The sequence below is a fragment of the Schistocerca nitens genome, chromosome 1 (assembly GCF_023898315.1).
Source record: "Schistocerca nitens isolate TAMUIC-IGC-003100 chromosome 1, iqSchNite1.1, whole genome shotgun sequence".
Taxonomy (NCBI): domain Eukaryota; kingdom Metazoa; phylum Arthropoda; class Insecta; order Orthoptera; family Acrididae; genus Schistocerca; species Schistocerca nitens.
In genome coordinates this window covers 585,575,004-585,596,820 of record NC_064614.1, presented here as the reverse complement: position 1 = coordinate 585,596,820, position 21,817 = coordinate 585,575,004, and the positions used below count along the sequence as shown (strand labels likewise).

General features: G+C 39.3%; 1 non-coding gene across 1 annotated transcript; it reads right to left on the bottom strand.

Moving 5' to 3' along the window:
• Window positions 1-2,899: 2,899 nt before the first annotated feature.
• On the bottom strand, window positions 2,900-2,970 carry Trnag-gcc (transfer RNA glycine (anticodon GCC)). Its single transcript has one exon. It is a non-coding gene; the product is annotated as a tRNA-Gly (tRNA).
• Window positions 2,971-21,817: the final 18,847 nt, after the last annotated feature.

Below are 21,817 nucleotides of genomic sequence, written 5' to 3'. Positions count from 1 at the left end.
AGATGCAGAAACAAAAACTGTGACTGTGGGATGTGGGGTGCATCTCTACACAGTTTCTGTACAAATTTCTAAGTTGCCTTTCAGAGAATATTTCATTAACTTCTTTTCTGACTTGTATCTAGTGTTGTGTAGTCATTGTGCCCAGCTCCACAGTCCAAGCTTTGGCAATCTGTGTCTAGTCGCTTTCTGTAGTAAGCAAGAGCTGACGGTCTAACTCCCGCTTAACAACTTCTTCTTTTTGACTGGAGGCAATGCACAACCTGCGGCCTCACTTTCATTAACCTACAACGAAATTTATTGGTAATTAGAATGACGCTAAATTGAAAGCCTAAACAAAGTAATTTCTCTTATATGTTGCTTAAGAAAGAGGGTAATGTATAATGGAAAGATAAACCTTGTTAGTATTACGAGGATTGGAACATTAATAGTGGCTACTATTTATTTACAGCTCGAACAAAATAGATACGTGTTTCAAAGTTTTACTGACCTTCAAAGTAGTCACCAGCATTGTGTATAACCCGATGCCAGCGATGTGGAAGTCGTAGGATACTCTTAGCAGTGCCAGTTGTGTTGACAGTGCGAGCGGCGATGTCTATCGCCCGGCGAATTTGTAGCAGTTCTGAAGCGAATGCTGTGAAGTGTTTCCTTCAGTTTAAAAATCGAGTTGAACTCACGAGGGCTTAAGCCAGGGGAGGGCAGTAGGTGGTATAGCACTTAGCAGCCCCATCAGTCAAACAAATCAGTAACAGCTTGCACTGTACGTGCTTGAGCATTGTCCTGCTAAATGATGGTCAGGTCCTGCAGAAAGTGCCATCACTTCTGTCTCTATGCTGTTCATTTTTGGAACACAACCTAAGACCAGCTTAGAGACAGAAGTGATGACCCTTTCTGCAGGACCTGACCATCATTTAGCAGGACAATGCTCAAGCACGTACAGTGCAAGCCGTTACTGATTCGTTTGACTGATGGGGCTGCTAAGTGCTAAACCACCTACTGCACTCCCCTGACTTAAGCCCTCGTGAGTTCAACTCGATTTTTAAACTGAAGTAAACACTTCACAGCATTCACTTCAGAACTGCTGCAAATTCGTCGGGCGACAGACGGCGCCGCTCGAACTAACACAACTGGCACTGCTAACAAATGGGTCAAATGGCTCTGAGCACGATGGGACTCAACTGCTGAGGTCATTAGTCCCCTAGAACTTAGAACTAGTTAAACCTAACTAACCTAAGGACATCACAAACATCCATGCCCGAGGCAGGATTCGAACCTGCGACCGTAGCGGTCTTGCGGTTCCAGACTGCAGCGCCTTTAACCGCACGGCGGCACTGCTAACAGTATCCTACGACTTCCACATTCCTGGTAACGGGTTATACACAGTGCTGGTGACTGCGTTGTTCAGTAAAACTTTGAAACACATACCTATTTTGTACGAGCTGTAAATAAATAGTTGCCGCTATTAAAGTTCCAACTCTCGTATTTGAATGGCTCTTGACAGCATCACATACGAATTTAATAACCTGACATCAGTATTATCATCGATTAATGTGCATTTCAAAGGAGTATATATAAATCAACTGAAAAAATACTTACGCAATTGACTGATTCATCCAGTTCATTTACGATTCCATTGCGTTGACCGAGCTCACTACCTCTTGGTCGAGAAGAAAACGTTTTTCATCCAAACATCACAAAGTGGGTTCTAATACTTCATCCGTGCCAGCACCACTTTTTCTAGAATCCTGTATTGTTCTCACCTCTTTCGAGAAATTTTTCCTTCAATAATTAAACTTTTTACCACATATTCCTTTGTGGCTGGGCGATACCGTTCTCTGCTTTTCGTTTAGTAAAACCCTATAACACTGATTCTTCATGTTTCTGGTTTTGTAACGTTTTTTACTTCCCCCACGGCGGGCATCGATTTGTAGAGCTCTGTGCACACCAATAAAAATGCTTTCCCGTTTTCTTTTCTTTTTAACGTCGATGATAAAACACTAAACTGAAAATAAAAATGTGCCCAGAGATTGTAGCAAGCGAAACACTGTCACGGATGCTCTAAATATGACCCAAACACGGTACAATGTTTCCAGGAAACAACAAATATTTCAGAATTTTTGATGTTCTCAATACTATTGCTCAATTGTAAAAAATAATGATTATCTTGTTTTTCATTCAGCCTCTTTCCCCTCAACAAGTTTTCGTGAGTAAATCTTTCATGCTTTTTGTACCAATTTTTCATCCATGTTCCTTTCTCTTTCGGATTGCAACAAAGTTAAGCAATTATCACAGTAGCAGTGTCTTTATCATCCATCATTGTGAACACTCCAAGCCTCAATAATATTGTGCAGTTTTACTGCGCTACTTCAATAATATTGTACAATATTATCCCCGTCTAAAGGCCACGTTACGTTAAGACTATAATCTTTGGAAATATATAAGGAAAAACCATAATGGTTTTTTGAATTCTATAATAAAAATGTAGGTCAAGAGGAATTTGCGACACTAGTCGTCGGCTTTGACCAATAACGTAATGGTAATGGCTGATGTGACGTTAATTCTTATCAAAATTTAAATTTAATTTCTTTATACCACCATCAGATTTTCATTGGCTTCGGGATAAATTATTTTGTAGTCACTGCTGTGTATGAGAGACAACATATTCTCTCATGTGTTTCGGCGTGGATTCCAATGTTTCGTCGATTAATCGGCCTTTTTTCTTTCCGATATATTTTTTAGTTTGTGTTGTTTATCGTGGTCCCCGCTGCAAAAAATAGTTTCGTTATCTTTGTGATAAGGCTTAAATTCTTTCATTCATAACAGTTTTGACTTATAAGTGAATTTTTGGTTGAATTATGATACAAGAACATATGATGACGTGAAATGGATGAAACAAAATATTTGCATCGGCCGGGAATCGAACCCGGGCCGCCCGCGTGGCAGGCGAGCATTCTACCACTGAACCACCGATGCTGCATGTTATGTAGACCTTCTTAATGCTAATAATCAAGTTGTGTATGTAAGTTCATGTTTCTTATAAGGATTCTTTTTTTTAAATATGAATTACTGTTTAATGCTCGTCAACAATAAGATGATTAGGGGCAGTGCATGGGCTCGAATCGGGTAATTATCAACGAAGAAATTAACCGTTGCCTTTTAATCGCAGCATTTTACCACGATTAGTGGAAATAATGGAAAAGCTAAGTAATTAAATCTTGGTTTACACAATTAAATATTGCACCGGTTATGTTTTTCATGAGCAGGAATTCGGTTTCAGGAATTTGCTCCCGTTTTCAAGTGATGTTGAAATTTACGTAGGTACTGGGTATGACGTTTGCTCGTTCTGTCTATTTCCCTGCCGTCGTCTAACGATATCACTGCAATCATAAGACCTTAAAATTTAAATTAATTTTCCTCCGATACACACGAGTCGGCCGTATCTGGAAGCTGAGCACTCGATACATCACTAAACTAATTATTCATTTGCACCCGAAGTTACTACATTGCAAATTTATGACACAGTTAATATTGCAATACATACGAGGGTTGTATTACCTACTGATTTGTACCTGGGGGCGCCAAATTATTTCTTTCTGTCTGGCACCGGAAACGCTGCCGCCAACTCTGTGCCAACATTACCTTCAATACCTCTTTAAACTCCCCTGCAAAGCGTTCTGACTTATTATTTAAATATTTATTTACGCAGTTGCACGGTTTAGGAACACGTCTTTTACAATGGATGAAATTTGGCCTACATCAGTACGGACTGCCTGGCAACAGTTAGAATTATTGATGTTATGGATGTATTGACTGAGTAGTAGAGCTGCTAATGGTATATTACAAATCGGCAAATCCGCAAAAATGGTTAATTCCGTGCAAATAGCTGCAGAAAATGTTCTGAAAGTAAGACCCATAGAAAACATCATTTAGACTACATTATTGATACTTCCTAACTCCCCTGAACGGCACTAATACGTTTTGGCATTTGAAGTGAAACTACTTCGTATACCATTGCTTCGTAGTAAACGCTTCCTGAAGTCAATATCAGGCAATATATTATGTACTGTAGAATAACAGTAAAACAAAACATATTATAATAGTATTGACAGGCAAAATAAAGCAATGTTTCATTGATTATTTACGTACCCTCCGTGAGACAACAAGAGTTACAGTAGTTTGAAGCAGTGTCTCGTGTATGTGATGAGGAAGTTATTGTTTGGAGCCTAAATCTACAGGCATGGGTGCCAATACGATTGCTTTCGTGGGGGAGAGGGGGGAGGTGATTGCTACGGAAAATCCTTAACTTATTCAAGGCGCTTGGTGTTGCTCGATATTTTTGAATGTGCTAGTTACGTCTACAACTTAAGTTTGTGATCTGTCGACAAGTTTATTCACATAAAATAAATAAAAGAACAAATCCTCTAGCTGAGAACGCAAAAGTCATTGAAATTTGGCATTAAGTAGATGGTGCATAAACACAACATTTGGAAATAACATTTTTGCCTATTTTCTTTGAACAAGCAGAAGTTACAGATACACTTTCAAGACGTAATCAAGTATTGGAGAATATTGTGATGAGAAACGACACTTAATCAACGTATCTATGGTACATTTCACCAAAATCAAAATTAAGATTTTTCTTGTTACTAGAAAATAATCAGCGATATCGACACAGAACTGTAAGGTAGAGAGGGCCGAAGCGTCTATTAAACCACGTTTACATGAGCGATAAAAATTGAATATCACGGCTGTATTCCCGCCAATGTTGTCTAATAACACTGAGGCCACGCAAATGGCAGCCACATGTACTACAGCATCACCGGCCACCACTGCTCAGCAGCTTTTGCGGCAATACCTCCCCGGGCAAAAAGCTTTTACAGACGAACGCGAACTGGTGGCAGTGGTGCGGTTTTATTGTTTTTACATCACACATGGAATCAAGAGAAAGAACAAGAGAAATCGGCTTTGTGGATGCGTTCTTTTTTAAGTAAGCGAAATTCTTAAGAAAATTTAACTGGTGAACTGATGCTGGATACATACCCGTACCAGAATTTTACCAGAATTTCGAAACAATTCAGAATATCTCATACAATCTGTACGAGAACAGCTAAAACTGTTACAAATATGAGAGAGTTTACACCAGAAATAACCCAATTGACGATCACTGTTCAGATTTCAGCTGCTCGCGGTTAGTATAGAAATATAATCCACATTTTTAAAGTTTATTATTAATTCATGGCACCGGAAGTACGCAATGCTTCTGTATAAAAACTGAGGGGGTTCATTAAGAATAGTTTGCAATAAGAATAGAATTTTTATTTTATTTTTGTTCACCAGCATATACCATTGTTAACACTATCAATTCTTGCTTCAGTTACATCTCGAGATAGTATGAAACTCATGACACCGGATGCAAATTATATGGATGGATAACCATCTGCGCTTCCACTTCTGCTATGCCTCTGTTTTGATTCGCGTTTGGTGTAGGTTCGAAGACTGGATTTTTTTTTCTTTGTATGCTTCATTAAGCGAGATTCCCAACTCATCGTCAACGCTTACAAACTTTTTTTTTTTTCAGAATGCGATCTTTGTATAGCATACATTAATACCGACGTCTGGTAGCAGATGGACTGCATTTATAAAATTCATAGCTCTCGTTTGTCCACTACTTCATTGCCTCATTACTGTACGCTCACAAACATCCCAACAGAAGTGAAGCGATGTTGTTTTCGCTTAGACAAGTGATTACAGCTCTTTCGCTGAGAGACGTAGGAAACAAAGGGTGAGAGCGAGAGGGAGGCACTTCCAGGAGTCCTCTCCAGTACGTCGGCAGCTATCTGCAACAGCTTGCAGCACTAATACTGCCCAACCATAGCGCAAAATTGCCGTCTTTGCAGCCACATTGCAGCAGTGTTGACGGCAACGCTACTGCCGCCAAACGCTGCCGTAAAATTCTGTGTAGAATTGCTTTCAGATATCGTTGATTCACCTCAGAAAATGTTGCCCGCAGTTGGCAACGAAACGTCAGGAAGAAGAAGTTTTACAGATCGACCACGGCCTCTCAGCCTGCTGGTTTTAACTAATGCTTTGTGATACTTTCCGCTTGACAGGGGTAGTTCGGCGAACTATCTTGATGGCTAGCAAAATACTGTCATCATTAGTCACGTTAGGCTGCCCACTATTTTGCTTGCTCTGCTGAATACTTCTCGATACAGCTGCTCTGAACTTTTCAGTATGAAACTCAAGGTGTGCTAACAACTACTAAATAATTCAAGTCAGCTTCCAAGTAAAACTACGCTATATTCTGATATCTCAAACAACTCTCGAACAACTTCCCCTGAGCAGTTCATAAATTTATTCAGAACTTTTTCACACGACGCTTCTCTGAGGCAACCCGCTGTAAATTTAAGATTACTGCACTGAAAAATGGAAGTTCACGAGGCTAAAGTTCCTGATTACAATTAAAGGTGAAAACTTTGATTCAGACTTATCCATCGAACGTTGAACTGATGAAATTGTTTACTTGCAGTGCGAATTCTAACGTGTGGTACACATTAACAGTGACGCCGTTCGCTGTTGTGACAATGAGAGCTAGGGATAGCACCGAGTTTCTGAAACCATCTACACGGTGATTCAGGTCAACACTCCAGGTATAACACGCTGCAGTCATTCAGACAGGTGGCCCCTTGTTTGCGACTAATTGTCAGGGGAAAAAGTTCTAAATTTTGCCTGATATTCTAGACTCCCAAGAAATGACTGCAGTACACATAGAGTCACAGTTGACATAGTGCTTGAGATACGTACCTGATCTACAAAAGATTCAGATTTCGTCAGGTACTTTACAATTTTTTTATATTCAAATGCTTATCGAATAGACTGATCATTATTTTTATTCAGTTAACTGGTTTAAATGCATTTTTTTAAATTTCTAACCTTTTGTCATGTCGTTTTAATCATCGTATTAATTATTTCGTGTGCTCTTCTTTTGTGTTTAAAAAAGGAAGGTTTGGAAACTTTATGCATGTGATTTTACTTACATATATATACAGTATATATTATAATATTTAAACGATTGAAAATGCCGATCTATCAGTTAAAAAACAAAAGACGAAATGGTCCATTCATATTGGTTGTGCAGTGGTCTTAAAATGTGTTTTTCTTTACAAGATGTACATTTTTTGGATGGTAGTCGTCATAAAAACATTTAAAACACAAATTCTTGCTGCACTACGGACAAAATAATGCAGGTGAAGATTTAGACTAAAGAAGCGATTATAGATAAAAGGAAATTCAAGAAACGTGTGGAGTAGCAATGATTATGGCATAAAGATGGACGTAATTATAAAATACTAAAATGGAAGAAATTAAATCAAAATTCATACATAAAAATAAGCAAAATCATATGCACGAAAATTGCAAGTGAAAAAAGGATTATCCAAAGACAAAATAACAGCAAATGAAATAAATAATACGATGATTAAAATGAGTTGACAAAGGATATTAAAAAAATACATTTAATTAACTGAATGAAAATAATGATCACAGTCATTTCGATAAAATTTGTAAATAAATTTTAAACCACCCGAAAAGACCTGAACGCACAATCTTCTGGTTGCTAGAAACATACCTTAACCACTACACCACAACCCCTTTAAATGTATTGCTATCAGTTTTAAGGCTCTAGGACATCACACGAAATTTCGAATATTTTTTTTTCTTTTTTCGTTGATTAATCGTAAACGAGGACCTATCAAGGTAAATGGCTGCAGGGTGTGATGGCTGGGGCCTAACCTACATCACCGTATAGATAGTGCGACCGAACCGCCGAATCTTTCCATCAGTAAATGGGGTATGTTCTCAACTGACTCGGTTGTTTTAACCCCCTCCACTGACGGAATGACTCGCTTCCTCATTCCGTATGTACAAAACCAATACGGACTTGTAGCTGTCACGCCTTTGCGCTTACTGCTACGTATTTTAACAGTAAATGGCTCAGTGCTAATGGGAAGAGGTAGTAGTGAATTCACGTTGTTAATATTTGAATACAGCACAGCTGCCACAAGCTCAGTTCACTTTTACTCCACTCCTACCCTCGCCATTGCACCACATTAACTATGTGCTACGTGGACTTTGCTAAGCTATTAAATTCACTTGCGTGTACATTTTGACCGTTACTCGCCAGTATTTACCTAACAATTAGCACACTCCTAATCGGACTATTTCCCAAAGAGCTGTGATGATTGAACAGGTTCGATCCACGGCCTACAGTGCCCTACAGTTTACACGGTAACACTGCCTACCTGACCCACTTAACTTGGTAGTGAGCTTATGTATCCAATCATCACTGCTAGCAGCAGTGGATAATCCTATCAGCATGACGAGAGCAGCAGACTTACCGTCGAATCCTCCTGAAAATACTTATAACTACGGTCGCCAGCTCTGAAGGAGCAAAAGAATAAATCAATTTTTGGCTCGTTTCAAAGTGAAATGGCTTCAGTTGAATTTAAACTTAATGCTGAATATTACTATTTCTGATCATTCAAGGTGATTCTACAAAGCAAATACTCTTTCAATTTCTGTGTGTTGGCTTGGTAATTACTACCAAGACTATTTATGCAACTTGGGTTAACAAAATTCTATACTTCAACTTTATGTAATGATTTTGGATATTACTCTTTGGACAATTGATATAGAATTACTTAAGTGACGTTACTTGATAGGTTACTCAGAATAATTTAAGTTAACTATAAATAGGCGACTCATTCTAGTGTGACCATAGCGAGGCGATGGTGGCCTCAGTCTGATTTCGCTATACTATGTTTGAGGTTACTACACTTTACAATGAACAACATGTGTCGTAATTTTACTCATTACTATATTCTGTCCTCTGCACTTGCATAAAAGAAAACTGGTATTCTCCTTTTACATTTCTACAAAGTTCGAATTAACAATTGCAAGGAGTCTTGCCTTGGGTAGACGTGTCGGTGCTGGTGGTGAGATGCATGTGGCTAACGCAGCTCTTCACACCTCATGTCCTTAATGGCGGCTGGAACTACGAGCCGTAGCACTTGTATAAGCTATTGCATGTCCGCCATAAAATCTGGGCGCAGGAACTCTTACAATCAGCTCCAGTGGCATAGAGGCGGCTTCAATAACCATTCGTCGCGTTTTACTCCACAAACAGCGACGATATTCGCCTCTTTGCTGTTGCACAATCACTTTTGCGTGAGCACAGTTACACACGTCCGATCACGTCAACACTCCCCAGGCCATTCTATTGTTCAGACGCTGTGTCTCCAGCTACCACTAGCTACGCTCGTATCACCAAGAGTGGGGGCGTTCCCCTACCACCTTTTTACTGAAATCATTTAGTATTTAAGAAAATTTATATTTATTACCCTGGAGTTCATACCAGTCATAATAATTTACTACTAGCGCTTTACAACATTAAATTATACAGTAATAACTTATAATTACCAAGAAAAAGAATACATTTGACTCCGAGAGCTTAGTGCATTGTCTGACAGGTAGCGCTAATTCCCGGTTTCGCCAATAGAAGGCATCAGGGTGCACTCCCTGGCAGTCTCACACCAGCGCGCCCGTTTCCGACGCGCGGGCTCCAAATTACTGGCAGCCTACCATCATTTCAGTTCCGTTACACATGCCCCACTTCTTATTGAAGTATCTAACAGTGATAATTCAATAAGAAGTCTCTCCTATAATGAATCTGAAATGTTCGTTAAGCTTTTTCCAAGGGTTTTTCCCTTTCTTACTGGTACACCTCCATACTTATATTACATATTTAAAATCAAACACCAATTCTTTCTCTCTTTACTGGTAAACCTTACATAAATGATTTACATATATTCTTTCCAATTGTCTTACTTCTATACACAGTACACTTTAAACATCTTTTTTACAAAATTTTAAATACACTTCTTTTATCTCAGGCAATTAAAACACACATTATGCGCCTATTACTTTATAGCCCGTCCTTTTCACTTTACCGCCTCACTTTTCTATCTCTTCCACAACACTTATTTACACATCTATTCCGGCTTTCTTAGAAGCTCAGTCTTTCCCTTTCTGTTTAGTCTCTATTTAAACTAGAAGTTTCATTAGAATACTGCAACATATTTTAGTGAACATTTACCTTTCACATAGAACAAAAGAAACAAAACTATTTACATATTGGTTTACTTTAATATTTATTTATATATTTATTTTCAATCCGGTAGAATTCGTGGTTCATACCTTTTGAGATCCACTATGTTTCTTACTCCCAGGCGTTGGCCTGTTAATGGATACTCTAAATAATAAGCAGTCACATTGGGTATGGACTCTATTTTAAATGGTCCATTATATATATATATTTAAATTTGCTGATCTCATTATTAATTTCACTTTACTTTTCATGTGTTTTTACAAGAACGAGATCACCTATTTTGAATTTAGGATTCCTTACTTTTTCGTCGTGACGACGAATTCTCACATCTGCTTGTTTTCTCATCTTGTCTTTTACTAAGTTCTTTTTACCATCACAATCTAATTCAACTCTATCTGGAAATTCTAGTAGGTCTTCTACTAGACTTCTTGTCTTTTTCAGGATTTCTTCTGGAGTAAATCCAGTGCTCTCGTTTGTTAATGAATGCATGATTTCTTCGAATTCACTCACATACATGCCCCACTTCTTGTGGTTACTATGGCAGTACGTCCTAAATAACCGACCTATCTCGTGCATATATCTTTCTGCCGGATTGCTTGATGGGTGATAAGCTGAAATATGTACCACTTCTACCTGTTTCTCAGTCATCCCATCCTTCCACATTTTTGAGCAAAACTGAACACCATTATCTGATAGTATTCTCTTTGGCTTCCCTACTTTCACAAAATAATCACACACAATTTTATCATACACAGCTCTGGCAGTAGCTTTTCTCAAGGGATATAGCTTTATATACTTTGAGAAAAGTTCAACTGCTACAAATATGTACACAAAACCCCCCATGGTTTTCGGTAATGGTGCAAAGATATCAACTGCTACTATTTCTAATACTTCATCAGGTCTTATTGATTGCATGGGCCCTTGATTAGTTGCATTTGTTACTTTCGCCTTTTGGCATAGATCGCAAGATCTTATCCTCTGTGCTACCCTTCGTGCCATGTTGTTAAAGGTAATGCATTCATCTAACTTATCGGTACACTTCCGTGCACCACAATGGACATATGCCAAGTGAACATAATCTATCAGCACTTCAGTGTGTTGTCCCGGCCAACATACTCTCCACTTCCCTGGATTATTTAATCTTTGAAGATACAGTACACCTTTATGTATTTTACATGAAGCCCTTATGTTAGTTGCATCCGGATTGTCAAACTTGACCTTTACCGACTTGAGTGCGTCATCATCACTTTGATACCTTCGCATATTCCGACATATTTCCCTAATTTTTTCTCTTCCTTCCACTTTTTTGAAGTAATTCACCTGAAAAACATCTTCCCTGTTCTTTACACTTTCTAGTGTCTCACATCCTTCCGGTAATCTCCACAAAGCATCCGGTACTGCATGTTCTTTCCCTTTAACATTCTTGATCTCTATATCAAATTGTTTTAGAAACAGCGCCCATCTGGTCAACCTGTTATGTAACAATCTGCAGTCCTTCAAAAGTATTAAAGCTTTGTGGTCTGTATGGACCACAGTCTTATGTCCCCATAAGAAAAGTTGAAATTTCCTAAAACCCCATACTATAGCTAAAGCCTCCTTCTCTGAAACCGTATAGTTTCTTTCGTACTTAGACATGGTTCTACTCGCAAATGCTATCTATGAGTTTTTTCCCCACCCATCATTACCTCCTGAAATATGGATACTCCCAGTCCATAATCTGAACTATCTGTTGCCATTTGGAATGGTTCACACAGGTTAGGGTGCCATAACTTTATGTTTTTAGCCAGTTGAATGCTGTTTCACATTCCTCAGTCCATATATACACACTGTTCTTCTTAAGTAGGTTGTTCAGATGTGGGCTATTGAACACCTGATCATCCACATACTTACGATAAAAGGAACAAAGTCCTATAAACGACTTTAGTTGTTTTTTATTCTTGGGAGCCGGACAATTTCTTATTGCTTTGACTTTATCAGGATACTTTTCAATTCCCTCTGGTGTTACTATGTGACCTAAAAACTTTATTTGTTTCTTCACAAACTCGTATTTTTTCAGGTTCAGCGTCATTCCTCCTTTAATTAAAGCTTTGAACACCCTGTCGCATAACTCCATGTGCTCTTCCCATGCCCTTGTAGCAATTAACAGGTCATCTATGTAAACCGTGATTAACGAACTAAGTTCACTCCCTAAAATTTTGTCTAAAGCCCGAATGAACACTGAAACGGAAGTATTTATGCCAAATGGTACCACTGTGTAATGGTAGCATTTGCCATTGAACAAAAATGCCGTGTACTTCCTAGACTCCTCACTTAATCGGATTTGCCAGTATCCTGCAGTTAGGTCTAAACTAGTCATGTACTTTACACCATTAAACTTCTGCAATAAATTATCTATGTTCTCTGGACGATCCAACTCCCTCTTCACTATTTTATTCAGAGTACGAGCATCTATCACTATTCGTACACTTCCATCCTTCTTTCCTACTATCACCAATGGGTTATTATATGGGCTAGAACTCCGTTCAATGACCCCACATGAAACTATTTTATCTATTTCTTTTTGAACTGCTTCTTTCTTAGACAAAGGTACATTATATGGTGGTTTAAAGAAAGGTTCATGTTCCTCTACCTCCATGTGGTACTCATAATTTATCACTCGACCCGATTTGTCCGAAAATACCTCCTGATTTTCTTTCAGAATTTGCCATAGATCCTCCCTTTGGGCATCAGATAGTCCTTCCGTTTTATCCACTACCTTTTGAAGGATTGTCCCCTTATCTCCATCTTCAAGTATCTGCCTCACCAGAAACCAATCAAATTTTTGACCTATTCCCGAGTCATGACCACTCTAAATTCTACCCATCTCAGCTGGTTCTCTTCCATTACACTAGATGACTCAAATGGTATTTCTAATACCGCACTATCAACTTGACAAACTATTATCCCTTTGTCACAATCTATAATTACTTTCTGTTTTATTAACCAGTCAGTGCCTAAAATGATTTCGGCACTGAGCTCTGGAACTACTAAAAATGCATTCGAAAATAGCTTGTTTCTTATCTTAAATTCCATCATCACTTGATGCTTAACAGGTTTACTACACTTCCCTGTCGCCCCTATCACTTTAACACCTGTTACTGGCATCATGACTACTCCTCGTTGCTCTTTGATCATTTCAAAAAATGCGTGCGAAATAGCACTTATTTGAGCACCCGTGTCCAACAATACATATAAATTGTACCCACATACATTAATGGGTATGATTGTTTGCATCCTATTGTACTCTTTCATACTTTCTTTATCGTCCCATAATAAATCCTTTTCCACTGCCAAGTCTTGCTATATTATTTTTCTGGTTTTTATACTGACCATTCCATCCGGACGTTTCTTTCTCCTTTTCATCCTAAATTCTTTCACCGCTTTTTCCAATAGTCCTTCGTCTAGGCTCTTTAATGCTGTCTCTTTCTCATCCGAATCTGTAATGCCTGAACTCTCAGTTGCGGAATCGGGAACTTCCTCTACTTCTTTTTCTCCCTGGATGGTTTCTGATGACTCTGACGATAATTCTTCCTCTTTAGAAATATGACCTTCTTCGGATTCAAATAATTCTCGCAAATTATAATCCATTTCTCTACATTCCCTTAGTTGGATAGTACATCCGCCACTCTTACTTTCATTATTTTCCCCTACTAATGGAATTCCAGTCTCACTCAACTCATTTGCTTCAGTACTACAGGGATCACAACACTCTTTCTCTTGGTTAGATACACTTTCTCTAATTTCTTTAAAAGAATCTTCATCACAGTCATGTACTCTTGCTGTCACTAGGTACACATCATAATCGGTATGGCTCTCTAACACTGTCATATTCGGGTCCGAATTAATCACTTGAGCAGAAGATCTTTCTAATTGTGCTGGCTGGCTTTTGAGCTGATGTACATATTCTGCATACGAGGTAATTTCTGAATCGGCATGCGTCTCTGCACTATGCCCCTTTTTCTTATCCACCCTTTCCTCTTTAATTACTTCTCGATGTGATTCGTCGACTATTCGTATGAACCTTTTACCATAAGTAACATCACTCCTCCCTTGCCCCTGCCTCTCTGCACAGTTGCCATCCCTACCGACAAACAACGCCTTCTTTGACTCTTCCCTCATTAATTCGTCACTCTGACCTCGAATTGTACATATTCCATTCACCTGAGCCTTCACATCCGACCGATATTCTTTTCCTACCTAATTTCCCTTAATAATCCCTCCCTGCTCTCTCTCCTCTGTTTGTATCCCTGCATTATACTTCGCAAAGTTTCGTTTATGAAACTGCTCTTCAGGCGAACGATGCGCTATCCTACAACAGTACTGAATACTCCGATCTTCCCTATATTTGGGCTATTTCTTTCTTTCCGCGCGCGTTAGGCCCTTGACATGCGCGGCATTTAGTTTTCCTGATTTTGATATTGCATCCTGTTTCCCTGATAGTTTCCTCTCCCTCGCTGAGAGTTACCTCCTTGACCTCTTCCTCTCATCATGTTAATTTGCGGTTCATTCCTACCACCTTTTACTATTCCATTCTGATTTCTGAAACCTCGAAACTCTCTAGTTTCACGCCACCTATCTTCATTCTCGATTTTTTCCAAAAATTCATCGAATGTTCGATGAGTGCCTCCTATATAACGCTTTGAATCGTCAGGTAGCTTTTTCCACAGCTCCCACACTATCTCCGATTCTGATCTACGATCTTTAAGATACTCCAAATGCTTGAACCATCCTTCACTGTATTCTTTCATGAGCCCACGCCCATGTTCTGGCATTCTGGCGACAACGAATTCTCTCCACAACCTATCTCTCTGTTGTGTGCCCCAGAATTCCTCAAGGAACTTTTCTTTGAAGTCTGTAAACTTCAAATTGTCGATATCCAAATTCAGTCCCCAACGTTTAGCATGACCTGCTATTACTAAATTAATTTTTTCTTTATCCGACATGTCTGTTGGTAAGACACATTCACAATTTTTTATAAAATCCATTGGATGCCATCCACCTTGTTTCTTTTGAGGATCGTACTTTTCCTCCCTACTCAGTATTTCTGATTTTTGCATTACCAATGGGATACCACTACAGTTAAGGAACGTCTGATTCTGAACTTGCTGACTTAACAATTTTATCTCATTACGCAGTGTATTTTCCTGCTCCTGCACACATGCATCTAAACTCAACATGGTATTGCACAGTGTTTCAGTATCAGCTGCCGTTTCTTTAACAATCTCTTTCTTTACAACTGGTACTATTACCTGTAATTTACTTTCAATTATCGGTTCTAATTTTTCACTAGCCAAAGGTTCCACTGATTTCTTTATTCTCTGAATTTCGGTATCAAATCTTTTCTCTATTTCTGTGCCCTTTCTCTGAACATTTGTTATTTCAGCCCTAATGGTATTTACTGATTTGTTTACCTCCATGATACGTTGGTTTGCGTATTCAAAATATCTAAATTTGCTTTTATTTTTCCAGATAGGTTTTCATCCAATTGAGATATATGACTAGCCATTTCTGCTTTCAAACTAGCATTCCCTTCTCGAATTTGTGCCATCATCCTATTTAACAAACTTGTTAATTCCATATCCTCCCCCTTTTGACTTGCATCCACAGATATATTGGGTTCACTTTTCACTACCTTCGCTTTCACTTCAACTTCCTCCTGTCTTATGGGTGTGGATTCATCTATAAGATTTTCCAACCCTACAACAGTATCTAAGGTCCCTAATTCTGGGTCTGACCTTGTAATGTTTTCGTCTTGCTTGTTAATATTCGACTCCATCTTATGCTCCTGTATTTCGTACCTAATACAAATGTTTATTAAATCAAGTATAACTTGTTTAACTCTTACTATTGGACTTTCTTTTGCTGCTTTGCAGGTTGTCGTCTTGAACTTACAAATTGTGGTATATTTGTCTACAACAGAATTTTAAATTTAAAATTTTCTTGAAACTACAAGTTTATATAAAACACTTTTATTGCAGCCATTATTCTGCAAACTTGGTAAGTCCTGTCATGGTCGCCACATGCGACCGAACCGCCGAATCTTTCCATCAGTAAATGGGGTATGATCTCAACTGACTCGGTTGTTTTAACCCCCTCCACCGACGGAATGACCCACTTCCTAATTCCGTATGTACAAAACCAATACGAACTTGTAGCTGTCATGCCTTTGCGCTTACTGCTACGTATTTTAACAGTAAATGGCTCAGTGCTAATGGGAAGAGGTAGCAGTGAATTCACGTTGTTAATATTTGAATACAGCACAGCTGCCACAAGCTCAGTTCACTTTTACTCCACTCCTACCCTCGCCATTGCACCACATTAACTATGTGCTACGTGGACCTTGCTAAGCTATTAAATTCACTTGCGTGTACATTTTGACCGTTACTCGCCAGTATTTACCTAATAATTAGCACACTCCTAATCGGACTATTTCCCAAAGAGCTGTGATGATTGAACAGGTTCGATCCACGGCCTATAGTGCCTTACAGTTCACACGGTAACACTGCCTACCAGACCCACTTAACTTGGTAGTGAGCTTATGTATCCAATCATCACTGCTAGCAGCAGTGGATAATCCTATCAGCACGACGAAAGCAGCAGACTTACCGTCGAATCCTCCTGAAAATACTTATAACTACGGTCGCCAGCTCTGAAGGAGCAAAAGAATAAATCAATTTTTGGCTCGTTTCAAAGTGAAATGGCTTCAGTTGAATTTAAACTTAATGCTGAATATTACTATTTCTGATCATTCAAGGTGATTCTACAAAGCAAATACTCTTTCAATTTCTGTGTGTTGGCTTGGTAATTACTACCAAGACTATTTATGCAACTTGGGTTAACAAAATTCTATCCTTCAACTTTATGTTATGATTTTGGATATTACTCTTTGGACAATTGATATAGAATTACTTAAGTGACGTTACTTGATAGGTTACTCAGAATAATTTAAGTTAACTATAAATAGGCGACTCATTCTGGTGTGACCATAGCGAGGCGATGGTGGCCTCAGTCTGATTTCACTATACTATGTTTGAGGTTACTACACTTTACAATGAACAACATGTGTCGTAATTTTACTCATTACTATATTCTGTCCTATGCACTTGCATAAAAGAAAACTGGTATTCTCCTTTTACATTTCCACAAAGTTCGAATTAACAATTGCAAGGAGTCTTGCCTTGGGTAGACGTGTCGGTGCTGGTGGTGAGATGCATGTGGCTAACGCAGCTCTTCACGCCTCATGTCCTTAATGGCGGTTGGAACTACGAGCCGTAGCACTCGTATAAGCTACTGCACGCCCGCCATAAAATCTGGGCGCAGGAACTCTTACAATCAGCCCCAGTGGCATAGAGGCGGCTTCGATAACCATTCGTCGCGTTTTACTCCACAAACGGCGACGATATTCGCCTCTTTGGTGTTGCACAATCACTTTTGCGTGAGCACAGTTACACACGTCCGATCACGTCAACACTCCCCAGGCCATTCTATTGTTCAGACGCTGTGTCTCCAGCTACCACTAGCTACGCTCGTATCACCAAGAGTGGGGGCGTTCCCCTACCACCTTTTTACTGAAATCATTTAGTATTTAAGAAAATTTATATTTATTACCCTGGAGTTCATACCAGTCATAATAATTTACTACTAGCGCTTTACAACATTAAATTATACAGTAATAACTTATAATTACCAAGAAAAAGAATACATTTGACTCCGAGAGCTTGGTGCATTGTCTGACAGGTAGCGCTAACTCCCGGTTTCGCCAATAGATGGCATCAGGGTGCACTCCCTGGCAGTCTCACACCAGCGCGCCCGTTTCCGACGCGCGGGCTCCAAATTACTGGCGGCCTACCATCATTTCAGTTCCGTTACAATAGTTTAAAAAAGTCGATCATATCCCTGGAACCTCCCCTTCTGATATTCAATACGAACGCACGAAATGTTCGTTCCATCAACTCGCCAGTAGAAATCCCATTGCCATGGAGCATTTATCCCAATGAAAGAAACAGTTCTGCTTCGTGAATACCTGCTCATACAGAGCGAGACTACTGGCTTGTCCCGGCAACTAGGAACTTTATAGCCTCACTGAACGAGAACGTTCGGGGTTCCGAAATTTACGAGACGACTCAGTCCTTGTCGGGAATGACCAAGCTAATCACCTTGAATAATGTGACTCAAAATTTCGTTTTGATGTTAGCAGAATGCTACTGTAAATTTCATAAAATCGCACATGGCGTGTCAATTACAGTATCTTCTGGTATGTAGCAATTTTTTCTGAACAGATGACCGCTTCTTCGATGAAGTTTGCGACTGTAAGGGTTGTACGGAAATGTGGTGTGGATGACTAAATAAAATACACTCTCTCTCATCAACTAGCCGAAAATCAAAGTTCTAAAATATTCACCAAGTTTTATATGAGCTCGGAGTCCACACGTGCCACTGCATGAAAAGATTTACCCACACATTACACAACACAAAGACTTCAACAGGCCACGGTAGATGTGGTTGGACTTATAAGTGTGGCTACGTTTCGTCTATAGTTCGCAAACTCACATTTGTCGCAATGTACCCAATGTTCCGCAAGCAGGATTTACTATGCAAAAATCTCATACTCGTTCACGTATTTTTTAAAGTTCCACAAATTCCAGTTTATTTCCAATAAGAACAAAGAAAAATCGGAAGTCACATCTCGTAAAAATTTAATTTCAGAGCCTGAGCGACTTTTTTACGATCTTGGACGCGGCTGAATAAACAACGATTAACTGCGTGAGTTATCTTTAGATAATCGTTAGAGCTCCACAGCATATCAAACTATAAATTCCACACTGAAACATTATAAGTGCGTACTGTATCACATAACAAGTTCACCAGAAGCCGAAAAATATCTACGTGTGAAAGAAGAAACTCTGAATAATTCACACACGCGAATTAGTGATTATTTCACCGGTCTTCATATGAAACTTTCTCCTAACACAGACTAACACAGTTTGACCACCTCCCTCGGCGTCCGAACCTAGCCTCCATTCCAAATTGCTGCTGTTCACCCAGGAAAACTCGGTCAAGCACCACTGAAGTCAGTAAAACTACTGAAGACGAAAATTGCTGAAATTCTTAATTTTAACCTTTTATACACATTTTGTTGTTGTTGTGGTCTTCAGCCCTGAGACTGGTTTGATGCAGCTCTCCATGCTACTCTATCCTGTGCAAGCTTCTTCATCTCCCAGTACCTACTGCAACCTACATCCTTCTGAATCTGCTTAGTGTATTCATCTCTTGGTCTCCCCCTACGATTTTTACCCTCCACGCTGCCCTCCAATACTAAATTGGTGATCCCTTGATGCCTCAGAACATGTCCTACAAACCGATCCCTTCTTCTGGTCAAGTTGTGCCACAAACTTCTCTTCTCCCCAATCCTATTCAGTAAAAAATGGTTCAAATGGCTCTGAGCACTATGGGACTCAACTGCTGTGGTCATAAGTCCCCTAGAACTTAGAACTACTTAAACCTAACTAACCTAAGGACGCTACCGCACGACCACGAGATGCGGGCAATCCTATTCAGTACCTCCTCATTAGTTATGTGATCTACCCATCTAATCTTCAGCATTCTTCTGTAGCACCACATTTCGAAAGCTTCTATTCTCTTCTTGTCCAAACTATTTACCGTCCATGTTTCACTTCCATACATGGCTACACTCCATACAAATACTTTCAGAAATGACTTCCTGACACTTAAATCTATACTCGATGTTAACAAATTTCTATTCTTCAGAAACGATTTCCTTGCCATTGCCAGTCTACATTTTATATCCTCTCTACTTCGACCATCATCAGTTATTTTGCTCCCCAAATAGCAAAACTCCTTTACTACTTTAAGTGTCTCATTTCCTAATCTAATACCCTCAACATCACCCGACTTAATTCGACTACATTCCATTATCCTCGTTTTGCTTTTGTTGATGTTCATCTTATATCCTCCCTTCAAGACACCATCCATTCCGTTCAACTGCTCTTCCAAGTCCTTTGCTGTCTCTGACAGAATTACAATGTCATCGGCGAACCTCAAAGTTTTTATTTCTTCTCCATGGATTTTAATACCTACTCCGGATTTTTATTTTGTTTCCTTTACTGCTTGCTCAATATACAGATTGAATAACATCGGGGAGAGGCTACAACCCTGTCTTACTCCCTTCCCAACCACTGCTTCCCTTTCATGTCCCTCGACTCTTATAACTGCCATCTGGTTTCTGTACAAATTGTAAATAGCCTTTCGCTCCTTGTATTTTACCCCTGCCACCTTTAGAATTTGAAAGAGAGTATTCCAGCCAACATTGTCAAAAGCTTTCTCTAAGTCTACAAATGCTAGAAACGTAGGTTTGCCTTTCCTTAATCTTTCTTCTAAGATAAGTCGTAAGGTCAGTATTGCCTCACGTGTTCCAACATTTCTACGGAATCCAAACTGATCTTCCCCGAGGTCGGCTTCTACTAGTTTTTCCATTCGTCTGTAAAGAATTCGTGTTAGTATTTTGCAGGTGTGGCTTATTAAACTGATTGTTCGGTAATTCTCACATCTGTCAACACCTGCTTTCTTTGGGATTGGAATTATTATATTCTTCTTGAAGTCTGAGGGTATTTCGCCTGTTTCATACATCTTGCTCACCAGATGGTAGAGTTTTGTCAGGACTGGCTCTCCCAAGGCCGTCAGTAGTTCCAATGGAATGTTGTCTACTCCGGGGGCCTTGTTTCGACTCAGGTCTTTCAGTGCTCTGTCAAACTCTTCACGCAGTATCATATCTCCCATTTCATCTTCATCTACATCCTCTTCCATTTCCATAATATTATCCTCAAGTACATCGCCCTTGTATAGTCCCTCTGTATACTCCTTCCACCTTTCTGCTTTCCCTTCTTTGCTTAGAACTGGGTTTCCATCTGAGCTCTTGATTTAATGCAAGTGGTTCTCTTTTCTCCAAAGGTCTCTTTAATTTTCCTGTAGGCAGTATCTATCTTAGCCCTAGTGAGACAAGCCTCTACATCCTTACATTTGTCCTCTAGCCATCCCTGCTTAGCCATTTTGCACTTCCTGTCGATCTCATTTTTGAGACGTTTGTATTCCTTTTTGCCTGCTTCATTTACTGCATTTTTATATTTTCTCCTTTCATCAATTAAATTCAATATTTCTTCTGTTACCCAAGGATTTCTACTAGCCCTCGTCTTTTTACCTACTTTGCTGCCTCCACTACTTCATCCCTCAAAGCTACCCATTCTTCTTCTACTGTATTTCTTTCCCCCATTCCTGTCAATTGTTCCCTTATGCTCTCCCTGAAACTCTGTACAACCTTTGGTTCTTTCAGTTTATCCAGGTCCCATCTCCTTAAATTCCCACCTTTTTGCAGTTTCTTCAGTTTTAATCTACAGGTCATAACCAATAGATTGTGGTCAGAGTCCACATCTGCCCCTGGAAATGTCTTTCAATTTAAAACCTGGTTCCTAAATCTCTGTCTTACCATTATATAATCTATCTGATACCTTTTAGTATCTCCAGGGTTCTTCCATGTATACAACCTTCTATCATGATTCTTAAACCAAGTGTTAGCTATGATTAAGTTGTGCTCTGTGCAAA